Source organism: Ovis canadensis, chromosome 19 (genome assembly GCF_042477335.2).
Source record: "Ovis canadensis isolate MfBH-ARS-UI-01 breed Bighorn chromosome 19, ARS-UI_OviCan_v2, whole genome shotgun sequence".
Classification (NCBI taxonomy): Eukaryota; Metazoa; Chordata; class Mammalia; order Artiodactyla; family Bovidae; genus Ovis; species Ovis canadensis.
Genome location: NC_091263.1, coordinates 74,111,163 through 74,117,162, shown reverse-complemented (window position 1 = coordinate 74,117,162; position 6,000 = coordinate 74,111,163). Strand labels below are relative to the sequence as shown.

The 6,000-nt window shown below is 52.3% G+C and overlaps 1 protein-coding gene across 1 annotated transcript in view; it reads left to right on the top strand.

Annotated features, from left to right (window-relative positions):
* Positions 1 to 232: 232 nt before the first annotated feature.
* Positions 233 to 6,000, top strand: part of KBTBD12 (kelch repeat and BTB domain containing 12) — a 55,404-nt gene continuing 49,636 nt past the window's right edge. Inside the window, exon 1 of the mRNA XM_069562446.1 lies at positions 233 to 398. The gene's annotated coding sequence lies outside the window, so the exon portion shown is untranslated. The remainder of the gene's footprint in view (positions 399 to 6,000) is intronic.

Genomic DNA, 6,000 nt, shown 5'->3' with positions numbered 1-6,000 from the left:
AGCCCCGTGTGCCCGGCCGCACCGCGGGGCTCCCAGCGCGTCAGGCCGGAACAGCCGCAAAGGACAAAGAAACGACTGCGTGGCGACGGCTGGGAGCTCCCGTGCTCACCACGAGGCTCGGGCACGCGGCCCCTGCAACACGCGTGTACACACACACGCGCACGCACGCAGGCTCGACGGCGCGCGCTGCCTGCGCCCGGGGCGGGCGCGGAGGGCGAGCAGCTGTCCGCGCGGAGCTGCCAGGTCGGTGCCCTGCCCGCGGGACCCGCGCGCCCTCCCCGCGCGTCTATTTATATGCGCCCCGGCTCTGCCCACATTGGCGGGCGCCCGGCCGGTCAGGCGCCATCGCGGCGGCCCCAGCGGAGCGAGTGCGGCCGCGCCTCCCGCCGCGCAGCCCCGTAAGTAGCGGCGACACTCCCGGGGGCGGGGGGCCCACCCGCGCGTCCCGGGTCCCTCGGCCCCGCGCCTCCGCCGCGCGCGCGCAGCCCCGCGCTGGGACCCGCCCGGCCCTGGGGCGCCCTCCTCGCCGGCCCGTGAGCGCTGGGGCGGGGGCGCCTGCCGGTCCGGGGGTCTTCCTGGAACCCGAGGACAGTGCCCGGCACAGCACACGGTCCAGAGTCCTCACTGCAGATGGAAGATTCTAACCGCCCTGCGTCTCCCTCCCGCCCGGACCCCGGGGGGATTCTTGAGGAGCTCTGTGCCAGCTAAAGGCTCCAGGGAGAATGCAAAGAGGCCGCAAAGGCAGCAGCAAAAGAGACGCGTCTTTAGCTTCTCTCCCTCCCGGTCGGCCTTGAGGCCCCGGTGTGGTTCATTTCCATGCAGTAAACCCAGGGTTGTCAGTACCCGGGGAGTCTCGGGGCACTCAGGCCGGTCCGGAGCCATTTCGGCCAGGCTCTGAACAAGACGGTGATGCTGAAAGGCAATAAGGCTGGAGACTAGTGGGGAAGCCAGGGGCTCCCAAGGTAACGCTGTAGGGGCGAGAAGAGCACAGCCCCGGAGGAGTTAGAGATGGGGGCGGGGTCAGGTCCGGATCCGGGCGTGGGGAGTCGGGGAGGCATGTCCGCTCTGAGAGGGGGGCTACTCGAGGGCTGCCCGGTGGTCTGCGAGGTGGGTGTGTGTGTTAGTAGCTCAGTCCTGTCCGACTCTTTGCGACCGAGGACTGCAGCCCACCAGGCTCCTCTGTCCATGGGATTCTCCAGGCAAGAGTACTGGAGTGGGTCACCATTCCCTTCTCCAGGGGATTGTCCCGACCCAGGGATCGAACCCGGGTCTCATGCATTGCAGGCAGACGCTTCGCCACTGAGCCACCAGGGAAGGTGGGGTTGCCAAGGCCTGCCAGTGGCCTCGCCACGCAAATCAAGAACCCCCTGTCGCCCTGTCTTCCTTTTTTTTTTCAATGGGTGCTGGAATATGTCAGCTTTGCATGTTGACAAGTTACCAAAAAAAAGTCTGTGCGCTGCCAATTTGCTATCTCTGGCTTCAGGCCCCTAAGAACAGGGGCCGGGGCCAAATTCCTGACCACACGGTTACTGGGGATGGATTTTGAGGGCCAGAGGCCTGGATGTCAGAATGTGTCAAGCTGTAGGCAAGGAAATCGAGGCAATGATTCTGCAGCATTTGCGTGCCTTGGACAAAGGGATAGCAACTTACAGAATCAAGCGCCACCTTTATACACAGAAAGAAAACATCTTCAAGATATTGGTTACTAACAAACATAAAATCTATGAACTTGTAATTTCGGGCTAAGCAAAGCATTCATTTAATTGCACAAACCATGTTGAGCAGCTCTGCTGTGCCAGGCAATGTCACAGACAGACGCTAATAACACAAAAGGAGAGACTTCCCAGGTGACCCAGCAGCTGTGAGTTTGCTCTCCCGATGCAGGGGGCTCAGGTCTGATTCCTGGACAGGGAACTAGATCCCACATGCCGCAGCGAAGACCCAGCACCGCCAAATAAGTAAATAATTTTTTTAAAAAGAGTATAGAAGGGTTAAGATCGGAGCCTCTACCGTCACTGTGATCTCCAGTGGAAAGGGAGGAGCGTGGATACATAAGTAACTGCCGTCACAACAGTGCTTTTGAACTGTGATGGAGAAGACTCCTGAGAGTCCCTTGGGCTGCGAGGAGATCCAGCCAGTCCATCCTAAAGGAGATCAGTCCTGAGTGTTCGTTGGAAGGACTGATGCTGAAGCTGAAACTCCAATACTTCGGCCACCTGATGCAAAGAGCTGACTCATTGGAAAAACCCTGAAGCTGGGAAAGATTGAGGGCAGGAGGAGAAGGGGGCGACAGAGGATGAGATGGTTGGATGGCATCACTGACTCGATGGACATGAGTTTGGGTGGACTCCGGGAGTTGGTGAGGGACAGGGAGGCCTGGCGTGCTGCAGTCCATGGGTTTGCAGAGTCGGACACGGCTGAGCGACTGAACTGAACTGAACTGAACACCAGTGCAGGCTCTGCTGAGCTCAAGGTAAAAAGCAAGGAAGAGCCTTGAAGGCTTCACTGAGAGAGTGACGACTGGGCTGAATTTTGAAGAGCCAGCCCATTTTTTGAGGCGGAAGCAGACGAAGGGTGCTGCAGACACAGAGAAGAGCGTGTGAGGCTGGCCGCCCTGGAACAGCCAGGGGCTCACCGTCACGAAGAGCCTGGTCATACAGGGAGGCCAAGTCAGCCGGTGAGGCAGGCAGGGCTGGGAGGGCCCGCTCAGAGAGGGCCTTCTGATGCCTGGGTGGCGCTGGTGCTGGTGAAAATTGGCTCGAGATGACTTCTGTGAGGGTGGGGAGACTGATTTCATGTGCAGAGTCACCAGCTCCCAGAAGGGCTGTGTGCTAACTCTGGAACTCAGGCATCACTTTCTGAGGTCACGTTGACCTTCCTGGGCTTGCCAACCAAAATTAGTTCAAAGGGGTTTTAGGCTGGAATTTGGGACCCTAACCGCGTAATTTCTTAGGTCGTCAGTCTTTTTCATCAACAAAATTCAAGGCTTTGCTGTTGACCAACTCTATCATTTCAGATTATAACCTCCTCACATACTGAACATGTCTATGGGGAAAAAATATATGCACTAATTCAGGAATCCAGTAACTTCTTTTCCCACCAAAGCAGATGTAGGAAGACATTGTTCCTGCCTTTCTCCCAAGGCAGTTCTCATTCAGACTGGAGAAGTAGGGTGTAAGTTTTTGGATTTTCCAGTGACTCATAAGTTAGGTTGCCTACACTGTGACAGGCTTGAAAGGAGATTCATAATGTATCCATATATCCTGTCTGTCTGTCTCTCTCTATATACACACACTAATGTGATTTACAATGTAGGTTACATTTTCAAAGTTTGTAAGTTTCTCTAATGTTAATACAAATTTTAATTTTAAACTTAGTTTATGCAATATTTAAGACATGCAAAAAGGCATAAGGAATAATAATAAAATGCGTCGGGTGGCCACCGTGCAACCGATGAAATTAAACGTGGATTATTCAGTCAGAGCTCCTTGGGCCCTTCTCCAGCTGTGTCCCCTTCCTGCCGCGCCTTCTGAGGGCAGGCGCTGCCCTGAAGGCGGTGTTTATAGTTACCTTTCATTTCTTTATATTCTGCTAAACTTGCATGTATCCTTAAAGAATATACAATTCTTCCAACTTTCTTCTTTATTTGTTTATTTTCTGGTTGCTCTGTGTGGCAGGCGGGACCTTATTTCCCCGACCAGGGGTTGAACCTGCGGCCTCTGCGCTGGGAACGCAGAGTTCTAACCACTGGACAGCCAGGGACGTCCCATGACTTCTCATTTTAATACAATGTCAGGCTCACAGGACGGATCTAATAGTAACACAGAAAGCTCCCTAAAGCCCTTTACCACTTTCTCCAAATGTTTACGTTTCCTTTGTCATAAGACAGCCTCTGTGTTTACTCTATTAGAGTGTGTAATATTGCTTGCATATTTTAAACAAGACGTCCATGGCACGCAGCCCCTGTTCTTCGCAGCCTTTTCACACACTAAGGTTTGTGGCCCACGTTGATGCATGTAGCCCTAGTTCACTGTTTCTTAGGCTTCTACAAGCTCTTTTCAAATACTGGACAATATTCTCTTGAATGAATATGCTGTAGTCTATCTGTTCTCCCGGTATTGGCTATTTAGGCTCTTTCCAAAGCTTTGCTAATTCAAACAATGCTGCTGTGATTTAAACTACTTTTGACTTCAGCAAAATATAGAGGCACAGTCACGTATGAATCATTATTCAGAGAGGGTTGGATGGCATCACCGACTCAGTGGACATGAGTCAGATTAAACTCCAGGCGTTGGTGATGGGCAGGGAGACCTGGCGTGCTGCGGTCCGTGGGGTCGCAAAGAGTTGGACACGACTGAGCGACTGAACTGAACAGCTTTAAAGATAATATAAAGATTATGAAGCTAAACATAGTAAAAAGAACAACACTGGCAGTTTAAGTAAATTAACAGTCTTATGTCCCGTTAAACTTTATAGCAATCCACTTCTTAAAACTAAGTATTCTGGACGTGGGTGAAACTGCATGTTGGGTTTGCAGAGTAATCAGGCTTTATTCTTGTGACATATTTATCTTTGCTACTCATTTTTCCCCATTATTATGGGCACTGTTAACATGAGCGCGCCAATTCAGTCTTCTATAAATCGGAGCAGAGAATAACTCCCCATTGATATCACTGGGAACATTTGCACAGCTTTATTTTGCTGATGAAGGGAGAATGCCCTCTGTGCCCCAACCCCCAGGGAAAAGTTACTGTCTGTTCTTTCACTGGTGAGCCGTGTCTGTGCCCACAAGCAGTTTGTCTAGGAGCCCAAACTTCTTTTGTTCATAAATTATTTGCCCAGGTGTATTCAGCTTCACCAAGCAAATTATGCATTGGACACGCATGGCCCTGTTCAATTCTCCCAACTGTTCTCATATAATTCTCAACACTGGTCTCACGCCAGGAATCAGAAAGAGGCTGAGAAACTTGCTCGTGTTGTGAATGGCACAGCCAGGTCGCAGGCCTCAGGAACCCAAGAGAAAGCCCATGTCCCTCACCTCTGAGCCACACTGCTACCCCCCATGAGCACCTTGGCCCAAAGGACTGATCCAGCTGTGAATACTTTACTTATATACAGCGCCCGCATCTTCCTGATGCAGAACCCGACGTGCAGAAAGGTTCCATGTTCTAGGATGACAGCAAGTAGATGGCTCAACTCAGACCTAGGATTCTGGGGTGTGTGTGTGAGTTGCTCAGTCGTGTCCAACGCTTTGCGACCCCCTGAACTATAGCCCGCCAGGCTCCTCTGTCCATGGAAGTCCCCAGGCAAGAACACTGGAGTGGGTTGCCATTCCCTTCTCCAGGGGTTCTTCCCAACCCAAGGATTGAACCCAGGTCTCCCACACTGCAGGCAGATTCTTTACTGTCTGAGCCACCAGGGAATCCCAGACCCAGGACCACCTCACTTTAAAGCCCCCGTCTGCAATACCAGTGTCTTCTATGCAGATCTTGCGTACAAGAAGCAATTCTGGGAACACTTATTGAAACATATAACTGCCCGAGCATTTTCCAGAGTTTCACCAGGAAAGTCATTTGGTCTGTAAATCCATAGCAATTAGAGTAGCTTTCAGGAGTGGTAGAAAAGGTGGTTAGAAGGAAAGTGAACCAGTGAAATCGCTCAGTCGTGTCTGACTCTCTGTGACCCCATGGACTGTAGCCCACCACGCTCCTCCATCCATGGGATTCTCCAGGCCAGAACACTGGAGTGGGTTGCCATTTCCTTCTCCAGGGGATCTTCCCGACCCAGGGATTGAACCCGGGTCCCCCACACTGCAGGCGGACGCTTTACTGCCTGAGCCCGCAGGGAAGCCCCGCGGTTAGAAGGAACAGATGCTCAAATATATGCTCTCACCTAAAACAGTCATGAATGCTCTTCCAAATGTGAAAAGTATTATTTGTTGCTGTTGTTGTTGAAGCCAGTGTTTGGGGCGGAGAAACTGCATCCAAACATTTATTTAGA